General features: G+C 43.2%; 1 protein-coding gene across 1 annotated transcript in view; it reads left to right on the forward strand.

Moving 5' to 3' along the window:
- Window positions 1-11,166: 11,166 nt before the first annotated feature.
- Window positions 11,167-12,293, forward strand: part of DAB2 (DAB adaptor protein 2) — a 49,984-nt gene continuing 48,857 nt past the window's right edge. The window contains exon 1 of the mRNA XM_044916937.1: window positions 11,167-11,507. The gene's annotated coding sequence lies outside the window, so the exon portion shown is untranslated. The remainder of the gene's footprint in view (window positions 11,508-12,293) is intronic.

Raw genomic sequence — 12,293 nt, forward strand, 5'->3', positions numbered from 1 at the left:
TCTAAGGCTGCTGTAACAAACTCTCAAGACCTAGGTGGTTTGGGGAGCCTGGGTGGCTCAGTTGGTTAGGTGTCCGACTCTTGATTTCAGCTCAGGTCATGATCTCAGGGTCATGAGATCAAGCCCTGCATTGGGCTCTGTGCTGGGTGTGGAACCTACTTAAGATTTTCTCTCTCTCTCTCTGCCTCTGCCTCTCCTCTTTCACTTGCATGTGTGAGCACTCTAGCTCTCTCTGTCTCTCTCAAAAACACCCCCCAAAACAAGAAAACCTAGGTGGTTTAAAACAAGAGAAATTTATTCTCTTACAGTTCTGGAGGTTAGAAGTTTGAAATCAAGGAGGTGTCAGGGCCCTGCTTCTTCCAAAGACTCCAGGGAAGAATCCATTCCATGTTTCTCTCCTCACTTCTGTTAACAACCTCAGTCCTCCGTGTACCTTGGCTAGTAGCTGCATCATTCAGACCTCTGCCTCCATCTTTTTGTCATCTTCTTCCCTGTGTGTCTGTGTCCAATTTCCCTTTTCTTATAAGGACACCAATTGTTGGATTTAGGGCCCATCCTAACCCAATAGGACTTCATCTTAACTTGATTACATCTGTAAAAACCCTATTTCCAAATAAAGTCACATTCACAAGTTCTCGGTGGACATGAATTTTTGAAGGACCCTACCCAACCCGATACAACGGTCAAAAACCTCTCCGTGAGAAGGTGATATTTGAGGAACTAAAGTGGTTAGAGAGCTAAACAGCCATGAATCTGGAGAAAGACGGTCCAGGCAAAGAGTAGCCAAATGTGAAAGTCTGAGATGCGAACGGAGCTGGTGTGTGAAGTGGGTGAGGGGAAGATCAGTAACAGCAACATTGACAAAGGTATTGGGGTGGAGGGTAGAGCAGCACAGCCTTGGAAGCCATTTCTAAGGATGATGGCTTTGACTCTGATGGAGATAGGAATTATCGAAGGCTTCTAAACAAAAGTGTGATATTGTTGGACATTTTCATGAGAACCGCTAGCTGCTATATTGACTAGACTGTGAGAGAGATAAGGGCAGAAGCACTTAGAGGTTAATTTCAATGACCCATGGGAGAAATTTGATGATGGTTTGGACCACACTATAGCAGTGGAAGTAGTTAGAAGCTATCAGATAATAAGAATAACACATAAAAATGGTCCAGATTTTTCCCCATTAATACTTCTCTCTTTTATTATCAAGTGTTTTGTGACCTGTTCGTATTCATTCCCAGAGGATGGAGGCAAGCACCAAAAGTTTAAGAATTGGCTTTATAAGAAAATCTTAAAATGAGCATTTCCTTTTTCCTGCAGTTCACATCGATAGCTACCATAGGGCCTGCTATGTACCAAGAATTTGTTATTTTACATCCATTCCCGTATCGTTTAATCCTCGAAATAAGCCTGCACTACATGCCTTGTTTTCCATTTCACACGTAAGAAATGGAAAGTTTAGAGAAGTTAAGCAGTTTGTCCAATCATATGAATAGTTAAGGACAGAACCGGGATTCTAATTTATGTTTGCTGAATCTCGATCCCATGTGATTCTCATTGTACTACAGGGTGAATCAGGAAAACAAAGTAATTATTCTATTTAAGTATCTAATCATTGTGGTCCAGATCTTTAAACACCATGTTCCAGAGAGACTTTACTTGGTGTTCTTCATTTGTAGGTAGTTGATTAATCAATTTGACTGATTATTATTGACCAGGAATATTGTGAAAAGAGACCCTTCCATAGTCAACATATTAGGAAAGAACATGGCAGTCTATACCTTATCATGGAGCTGAATGTGCAAATCTCTTTCCATCTCCACATTCAATGACATCACGTGATGCCTTGAAATAAGCCATGCCAGGGTAGTTACTCTATGGAAATCAGCAAGCACAGTAAATCAGAGCTTTTTTATTCAGAGACCTGGTTTACCAAAAAACTATTGCTTATAACTCAAATTCAATCACAACAAAATATAAAGGTGTGTGTGTGTGTGTGAGAGAGAGAGAGACAGAGGTGAGAGAGAGAGAGGGAGGGAGAAAGAGAGGGGGAGAGAAGGGAAAGGGAAAGAGAGATGAGACAGTGTTATCAAATTACTGAGTGTAGTTAATGTCTAACATTAGTTTAAAAACTGCCTCAATATAAACCAAAATAACGAATGTGTCCACTGGACAGATAAACACATTTAAAGTTTGTGATTACACATTTCCTGGTTGGTCTCGGCAACAGGACTTTAGGACTTAAGCATTTTCAGCAACAACTGCGCAGTTCTGGACCGGTTTTTCATCCATCCAAACCCACACCCAGCCTAGCCTTCCCAGGTGGTGTTTCTTCAGCAAACACACTTTTGGTGAGCTCAGTTCTTCCACAGAAGACTGAAGTGACAGCAATCCGGGGAGAGGCCCGATGATGGGTTTCAGGAGCTTTGGCTTCTCTCCCAACAGAAGCTGGTGATGAGGTTTCTTTCCCTGAGCTGGCCTGAGAAATGTTCTTTTACCAAAGATAGATTGAGGAGGAGAATCCATCTCAATATTAACCAGAACAACTATGCTTTCCCTGTCATGGGGCAGGGGTGGGGGTGGGGGATCAGGGTAGCTCCATTTAGAGGGAGTGACAATGTCTGAAAGCCAGGTAGAAATTGTTTCAAGGATTATTGGTTATTTGGGATCATCCCCACAATTTGTATCTTTCACCAGTATCTCTTTTAAAAAAAATAGTGGCTTATCTATTGAACCAACACACATATGTGCCCACCCCCACACACAAACACATAAACTCACATACATCTGCTACCACCTCTACTTCTACCCAATCTTCCTCTCTCTTTTTTTTAAGATTTATTTATTTATTCGGGAGAGAGAGAGAGTGGGAGGGGCAGAGGGAGAGGGAGAGAGAAACTTTAGTGACTCTTCACCTGACACGGGACTTGATCTCAAGACCCTGATATCACAACCTGAGTGGAAACCAAGAGTCAGATGCTTAACTGATGGCACCACCCAGGGACCCCTACCCAATCTCTCTTAAAGCCTTCCTCAGAGAAACATTCTTTTTCAGCAGCTCTTCGCTCCTGTGCTCAGCTGTAGTGTAGACTTCCCATTTTCTCTCTCTCAGGGCCAGACCCAGGGTCAGGACAGAACTTTCTCCTTATGGTCAAAGTCTAGACACCAGGGACAGACGTCCTGGAAAGGGTGCTGAGGTCATGATCAAAGCCAGAAAAATGAGTCCAAATGAGTCCATTGATCCCGGGAGGGCAGGAGAACATCAGGAGCTGAGGTACAAGGCCAAAGTGGGACAGAGAAGGACAAGGCGTCCGGAGGCAGGGCCGTCACAGGAACAAGCAGGAAGAATACCATCAGGGGGCATTCCAAAGCTGTGTTGGAGAGTTAATGTCACTTACAGCCTTTTTGTTTCTTTATAAAATTCTAATCAGAGTCAGCATTGCATAGGGGTAAAGCCACAAACCCTGGAAACAGACTACCTGGATTTGAAGCCTGGCTCTGTCCTTTACTAATTCTGTGACTTTAATCAGTTTCCATAGTTTCTTCATCTGTAAAATGGAGGTAATAATAGGTTTTAACTCACAGCACTGTTGTGAGGGTTAAATAAATTAATATCTATAAAGTGCTTAGAAGAACATCTGTATAAAAAGATGTTAAACAAAACAATATTCGCCCAAGCCTTAAGAAAAAGATTACCAGTTTTACTGGTAATAAATAAAATAAATGTATTTATTCTTCTTCCTTCTCTCAGAGGAAACCATCATCTTGAATTTGTGATTTGTCATTCTTTTTTTTTTTCTTAAAGATTTATTTATTTATTTGAGAGAGAGAGAGAGCAGGGGGAGGGGCAGAGGGAGAGAGAGACAGACAGACAGAATCTCAAGCAGACGCCCCGCTGAGCATGGAGCCTGACACAGGGCTCAATCCCAGGGCCCTGAGATCATGACCGGAGCTGAAATCAAGAATCAGATGCTCAGTTGACTAAACCACCCAGGTGCCCCTGTGATTTATCATTCTTGCACATCTTTATATTCATTTGTATGAACAGTTGTATCCCTCAGTATAATTTTATTTTTCATATTTTAAGCCATATATAAATGGCATCATGCTTGCTGTATTCATCTATAATTTGTTCTTCTTACTCAATTCATCTGTGTTGATATAAGCAGTTCTGGGTCATACATTCATGTCATTCCTGTTATTGTTAGAGTATTCCCAGTGAATACATGCACCACAATTTATTTGTCTGTTCTCCTGTTGATGGACACTTAAGTTGTTTCTAATTTTTGCTATCGTAAGCATTCTGAGGCATATTTCTTGGGAAATGCATGGAAGTTTCTCTAAGCTGACTTAGAAGTGAAATCTCTGAGGTTTAGGGTAAGCTTATTTTCAAATGTACTTAATATTTTAAAAATTATTCTTTTAAGATATTCAGACAAATTCACATTATCATCAGTGCTCTACCATGTGCTAACTGCTGCTTGAAGTCCTTTAGACAGATGAACTTATTCAATCCTCAGAATGGCACTATGAAGGAAATGCTATTATTTCCCTCACTTTATAGAAGAGAAATTCAGTAGCTTTCCTCAGATCACACAGCTGGTAAGCTATGGAACTCGGATTCACACTTGGAGACATACTTGTTCCAGAGTCGTGCGAACTGCAAAGTAGGATATAATAAAAAGTCAAAATATTCTGACCAAAAAGCATCACAAGGCAAATAAAAAGATTTCACTGAAGGAGGTAAGGTCTCATTAAATCCAGTATTTCCTCATCTTAACTAATTACATGTGCATAGATAGAGCTTATTTCCAAATAAGGCCTAGTCTGAGGTTCCATGCGGACAGGAATCTTGGGGAGGAGAGACACTGTTCAACCCAGCACAGGATCCCCTTCTACATCTGTGGCCCAAGAGAGGAGGCTACTCTACTTCCCACAGGACAAGTGTTTGGATATTTGGAAAGAGCTCTGCAATTCATAGATCTCTCTCCCTATCCCACCTCATATGCCCAAGGAGTCTCTTGCCTTTGCCACACATGCTCAATTCAGTCAGGTCACGCTGGCAGAGCCCCCAGTAGTTCTCAGTTCCCAGGAAATTCCCTCACTGTCCAAGAGACCCTGTTCTGGGTGTCCTTCCATTTGCCAGTGTCTCCTGCAGATGAAGGAGTATCCACAACTCAACAATAGATACTCTTTTCCAGGTGTGGACAGATCCAGACAGCATACAGTGAACCCTAAGAGTTGCCAGTAACCCCTATAATACTTTTTGGGCCCTGATTGCATGAGCCATACCTTCTAGATCATTCAGGAGAGCTGAGTAATAGTTCTAGCTCTGTCCCTAGCTCTATAAACAGAAGCAAATCAAAGTTTCTACACTTACATTTCTTAACCTTTAGGAAAAGTAATACTTGCCCTAACCTGTTTGACAATAATGTTGTGAGGATAAATATCAGATTGGTACAAAAGACTCAGATAAAATCCTCAGATAAAAATGGATGGGAAGAATGTGGCTGTGCACCCATAGCACAGTGGAATGTAACCTTGTTTTATGGCACGGGGTCCTTTAATAATCCAGTGAAATCTACAGTTCCCTGCCTCTGAAAAAGCCATAAGCATGGGCACACACACATATAAGCTTCCAAATAACTGGGGAGTTAAATTACCCTGGAGTCCAGACACGGATTCTCCCCCTTCTCTAATTAAGAAGGGATTTTGAGCCTGAGCGTTAAGTGACTACGGAAAATAGTATTCCTTCCTGATTCCCAGATGGCTGTTCTGGTTTAGAACTGAGGCTGTTTGGCCAGCCTCAGCACAGCACGTGGCCATAGTTGGAGCAGAGTAGAAATATTTTTGGATTGAATTCAGTGTCTGTGGACAGCGAGGCACCTTCTCGGTAGTAGCAACAGAGCTCCAAAGTACAAGAGGCTGGGCTTCAGTCCCCCTTTTCCAATTTTCTGTCTTTCCCCCCTTTTAATGTCCCCATTTCAGCAGAAATTGACTCAGCTCTCTTTGAAAGGATGAAATTGATCCATTACAGTGATCCTCACGAATCTGCTAGAAAATCAGCGTCCAGGACTGTTCCACATGAGAAGTCAGCCTTAAGAAAGTCCACCACAGCCACAGGAGCATAGTTACCTAACACATGATTTACTAGACAGTATTTCTTTTCTTGCTGAGAGAAATAATTTAGGACAAGAACACCTTTCTAGTAATGTATTTTTTCCATAATTTAAACATAATTTACAGTATTCATATAGTCTCAAATTCTTCAAACTCTTCTCATTGAATATGATTTCCTTTGTTTTCTACCAAAAACCAAAACAAAAATCGAAGACAGGGAATGCCCATTTGATAGATGAGGAAACTGAGCCCTTGAGAAGTTAGGCCACTTGCCCTAAATCTTGCAGTTAGTAAGAGATGGAGCCAGGACTTTCACCCAGATCTGATCCTAAATCCCACTTTCCTTTGCTATATCATAAAAGTAAACATGTACATAATATCCAATTTCAGTTTTCCAATGGCCCCTTTGAAGCCAAGGTCTAGTATGACTTCAGGGATAGTAGAGGGTCATCCCAGGAGCTGGAAGTCACATAATTCTTCTCTCTTTCTGGGTAACCTTAAGCTGGGTGCATGGTGGAGTTGACAATTGCCTCCAACTGATCACAAATAGGAAAAAGATCTGTCCCTATTCTTACTGATGACTGAGATCTCTTTAACAAAGATGTGTGGCTGTTGTGCCTCAGTAAGACACAGGATTGGAAATGCAAATACCTGTGTATAGGTAAGTGCAAATGGCTGATATCAGATCTTTCTCTGAAAACAAGTCTTGACAGGGGAGAGGGTAGGGAGAGAGTCACCATCAAAGCCAGGACACTGCCTGAAGCTGCAGAGAGCCAATGGGAGAGAAAAGCCAATGTCTAAAGACCAATGGCACTTGCCTCCTATCATCCTTGAGCTGCTCCCTCCCCACTGAGCTCTTTTCACTCAGAGAAAAACAGAATAAGTATGCTCTTGACTGCAGGAGAACTCAGTGTTTCCCAAAGTGCGGTCCCCAGGACTACAGCATCTGAATCACCCAGAAGTGCTGGTTAAGCACATAGATTCCCAGGCACTTCACGCCCCTCTCCCCCACCTACACACCTTTCCAGTCCAGGTCTCGGGCTGGGGCCAGGAATTCGCCCTTGTAGCAAGCTCCCAGAATGTCTGCTGTGAGCATGAATGTTTGAGAACTATTGTTCTAGCGGCCGAATTAGATCATGAGAACACTGATGAATACTCACTTTTGAATGATCTTGAGGAAAACACCTCAGTGAAAGCTATTTTATGGATTTCTTTTATAACTCTTATAAAGAGTTATATCTTATAACTCTTCCCTTATCTTAAAATCAATTGGTGTATTTTTTTAAAATTATGCAAGCCTGTGCATTTACCATTTCAATTAGATACACAAATACGATCTCTATATATCTGCATACAGAATATTTTAATTTCTTTTCCTTTTTTGTACAGCTCTTACCCCCTTCCCTCTCCTGTCTATTCTCGCCTCCATGAGGTTCCCAGTAATCTCTAGTCTCCCTTATAATTATGCACACACACTCACACACACACACACACACTCAAACTTATATGGATAGGTGTTGCTTTTCATATTACCAAAACAGAACCATATTTTACATGTTTTTCTGTATCTGGTTTTTCTCAAGAATCTATCCCTAGAAATCCTTCCATATTACAAGGCTTAACTCTAATTTATTCTTTTAAATGATTGCATATGATTTCACAGTGCAGATGAATCATAACTTATTCAATCATTCTCCTATTGACAGACAAAATTTATTCCCAGGTTCCTACTCTACGGACAATGCAGTGATTAGCATCTTTGCTTTATTTCTAGGGATAGATTCTTATTCATAGGATATAGAACTATGTAAGTGTTGGCTACAATAATAATTAATATTGATATTTTGTAGGTTTATATGTATTTTTATTTTTAACCACTCTTTTCAAATTGCTTTCCAAATAAGATGTTTTAACCAGTAGTTCATATGAGTATTCTTTTTCCCCTTTACAACTTCTCATTATAAAAGTTTGTATTGGTAGCAAAATGCAATTACTTATATAAATTTTCCATATTGAATTTTTAAATGTCCTTCACTTTAAATATCCCAATTTTCGAAGTACCGTTTGAGTTTTACTAATACACATCACTAGCAAATAGTAAGTATTGAGTTCTGAGGTGCTTTGCAGGTGCAACCAACAAAACAAAAGAAAAACAGCCTGCCTTCAATAAGACTACCCTCCAATTATTTTAGATAGATGGATTAGATAGATAGGAAAAACCTCCAATATTTGTCATGCCTTGCCAACAACCAAATCCGATAGGGTCAGTTTTTCTGTGTCTGTAAATATGGTAAGTCAAGATCAAAGAACATTTTCTGGGAGCAAGAGCTATTTTCTTCATTTATTTTTATGACACTGAGGAGGAAGAAGAAAAGCTGCGACCCTGCTAGATCCACAAACGTGAACCAGTCCTTGTTTGATGAGAACATCTGGAAGTGTCCAGCAAGGTATCAAGGTGCACAGAGAGTCCCCTAGGACCACATCCAAAGTGCCCTTTACAGTTCATGGGAAATGGCAGGATTCAGAATGGGATGTTTAAGGGAGACAGGAGCTGTAGGGAGGGGGACAGAAGAAGGGCTGGAGAAGGGAGAGAGAACACTTTAGGTCTGTGAGCTAAAGGGGGGAAAACCAGCTTAATTATGGAAGAAAAGACACACACATAGGATAGCTCGCACAGGCAGAGTTGCTGTGGAAGCACATTCCAGGAAAATCTTAAGAGATTACTTTAATAATAAACCATGCATTCTTCAGCAAACCATCACGGGATTAACTACCCTTTTCCTAGGCTGGGAACACAGTCGTCAGGTTTTTTTGTTGTTTTTTTGTGTTTTTTTTTTCCTTCCTCACGGGCAGGTTTTGTGCAAGAGAAAGTCATGCAAGGACCATAGTTTTTCAAACATTGCATTGAATTTTCCTCACCTTAATGTGCTAAACATTAATTTCAATGGTGATAAGAAAAGACCGCTTAGGCAGGGTTAATGTCTGGGTGGGCTTCGGTGTGATTCTCCAACTGCAACGATGTTCACTTTAGACCTCCTGAAAAGTGAACGACTTCTATGGGACAGGAAACAGTGTTCCATCAGAGATAAAAAGAGTTAAATTTCTTTTCATGCTGCTTTTTTTTTTTTTTTCTTAATGTGAGCAGGACACTGAATTACTGCCAGAAGCAATATCAGCACCCTAGAGATATAAAAACACTCTTCAAATCAGAGTTCTCCGCTGTCGACTCTTAAGATTTCTGTGTAAAATGACAGAGCTGTCTATTTTAAGCTGTATGTGTGAGCCCACTGCTCATAAATGGACTGTTTTCATCAAAGTCTTCTCTTGAAACTCCAGCTCATTGCAGATGAAATCATTTTCTCCCTCTGGCTCCTTAGATATATCCCTTCCATGTGGTAGAGCAAACATATGTTAACATTTCTAGTAACAGTCTTTTGATTAAAAAATAAATAGGTTTGGGTGGTCACTTCTGAGGTGAGAAAATATTACCTATTGAGGTTAAAAGAGAAACCCCCTTTTTTTCCCCCAAATTGCCAATGCCTCTATTTGCCTGAAATCAGCTGTCATTTGTCCAGCTTCTCAGCCTTTGGAAGTGCAACCATCCTTCTGGACTCCTGGGTCTTAGAAATAAAGCAGTATGTCCTAAAATGTACCAGAATTAAAGTTCTCTGCATAAATGTTATAAATACTGTCCTAAGATTAAAGTCTACATACCTCTTATCATTCACAGGAAGTCTTTTTTTTTTTTTTTTTTGATAATAGCAAATTACCTCAGAGGAACATTGAAAACTGTCAGCACCACCGTCCCCACCCCAGCACCCTCAGGTGTGAGGGGATGAGACAGGTGGCAGAAATCAGAGAGGCCAGGAGAGGTGGCACTCTCCCTGTCACAGGGTTGTGCTACTCTGCGCCCCGGGCTCCCGGGCAGTCCCAAGCCTGACCTACTTGAGAGCAGGGACTGCCACTCACACTGAGCTGCCCCAAATTACACAGCGGCTTTGCAGTTGGGCTAGGCTTGGGACCACAAAATGCATCCTTGGTGTCCCATGAGCCTGATTTGAACCCTCCGTTTCCAGAGGTAAAATGCAAATCTGCTGTGTGTTGCTTACTCAATAAAATCAATAACCCCTTCTCATCCAAGTCATAATTTGGCATGTTCACATTTAGTACACACTGTCTCCAACTTAAAAAAAAAATAAAAGGAACATAGACATGCTTTTCACAAAGTAATTTCAAAATTCTTTAAAAGTGACAGAGTTTCTGGGGATATTGTACAATCGTTCATGATTTTAAAATATGGAGAAAATGAATTCCCAGTTTGTGAAGGTTCACGAAGCTGTGCTATGGAGTGCCTTCTGCTGAGCCCTGCGTGTCAATATTTTCAAATATTTTATTTCTCATGTTGCCTATTTCTCCTAGAGGTGGAGGGAACACTGTGGAAATCAGTGTACATAGTCATGTTGTGTGTCTACACAGGGATGTACACACCGGAAGGGAAGTCAGTACATAATCTTTGTACCAGAGGCACGGCTTATTTAGATAGGTTATATAGGGGTGAACGTTTTTGTTTACATCGATTTCAGAGTATTGTTTTATATCTGTCTATTAGGATTTTATTTCGTCCATAAATACAGTATGTTTTACATGTACACACACAGAGTTCCCACCAAGTTAAGTGCACCCGCATCAGCAATGCCTGCAAAGGGGCAATCCCACTTTCCACTGGAGAAACAGCAGATCCGAGCTGGGATCCGTTGCCTCTTGCCAGAAAAGTCAGGAGTAAAGGCAGCCCTTTGTTCCGAGGGCCCCAACGGGTTAGGATGACTTTCGTGTGCCACATCACTGAAGTGGCAATCCAGGGAAGGAATCTGTGAAATGAAGGTCGGGTGGATCCCACCCCTTTCCTGCGGAGTTTCCCTTTCCTGTCCTTATTTGCCCCCTCCCCTGTCCCGCGTCCCCAGCTCGCGGCGGCCGGGGCTCCGACCGGCACCCTCCCTCGTCCCTCCTCCGCGGGGCCGGCGGGCGGGGTGGGGGGGAACCCGGCCCTGCGATCGCCCCCCGCTGGCGGGGCTCGCGAGCGAGGGGAGCCGGGCGCTCTGCGTGGCTGCGGCTCGGGTTAATAAACAGTTAAGTTTGGAAGACTCAGCAGACACGTTGAGGGGGAGTTACCAAGCCCAGGCAGCAAAAACATCCCGGCGCATTCCTGGGGAGTCCTCGGCTGCCAGCATCTGATTAGAACCATATCTCGCCGGGAGTGGCCGCGCGGCTCCGAGGCTCCCCGGCTCCCCGGCCGGCGGCTATTTAAGCGCGGCCCGCGGTGTCGGCTGCGCGGCAGCCTGGAGGCTCGGCAGCGGGAAGTCATGCTCGCTTCGCGGAGGCGCTAGCTAGCCGTGAGTCGCTTTCCCGTCCTTCCTCCCCTTGGCTCCATTTTTCGCCATCTCCTCCCCTCTTGGCTTTTTCCCCCTTGGGGTGCAGCGCTGGGACCGGGGCGGGGGGCGCGAATCTTAGAAAGGAGACTGTACTTGGGGAAACCGCGGTTTTGTGGCCTGACATCCGAGGAATGCTTCCAGGGACTGCATTTACCTCTGGGGTCGGGCGGCAGATGTCCAGCTTGTGACATTTCACAAGCGCCTCCCTTTGTGTGTGTGTGTGTGTGTGTGTGTGTGTGCGCGCGCGCGCGCGCACGCTTGTTTAAAAGCTCTGCGGGCGACCCTGGTAGGACGCTGGTGTGGCTGCTGACCGCCTAATTAACTCCTCCAGGGGTGTTTATTTTTGCCGTGTGACAAAGGCTGGGGACCCGGTTTGTGCCCCTGAGAAGCTTTTTTCCTGGTGACTGACAACATGTGGCATGAAAATGTGAACTTTGTCTTACACCCGCATTCTTAAGAAAGTATCTGCCCAAGAGACTGAACAAACTTGTCTTAAATCCCTGGAGCGTTTAAAAGGTGTTGGCCTGCTCGCTCTAAACTGGGTGGAAAGATTAAGTGAGAATTCTAGAAAAGGGGGGAAAAAATGAATGGGTTAAAACCATGGAGCCCCAGTCAGCATAGCGGTTTTCATAGCATAGAGCTGACTCTGTTACTCGTCTCTGCTTCCTTTCCTCTTGCTTGACTCAATTCCTAGCCTGGAATTCGGTCCCCCCCCCCCCCCCCCCCCCCCCCCCCCCCCCCCCCCCC

The sequence above is a fragment of the Neomonachus schauinslandi genome, chromosome 7 (genome assembly GCF_002201575.2).
Source record: "Neomonachus schauinslandi chromosome 7, ASM220157v2, whole genome shotgun sequence".
Taxonomy (NCBI): Eukaryota; Metazoa; Chordata; class Mammalia; order Carnivora; family Phocidae; genus Neomonachus; species Neomonachus schauinslandi.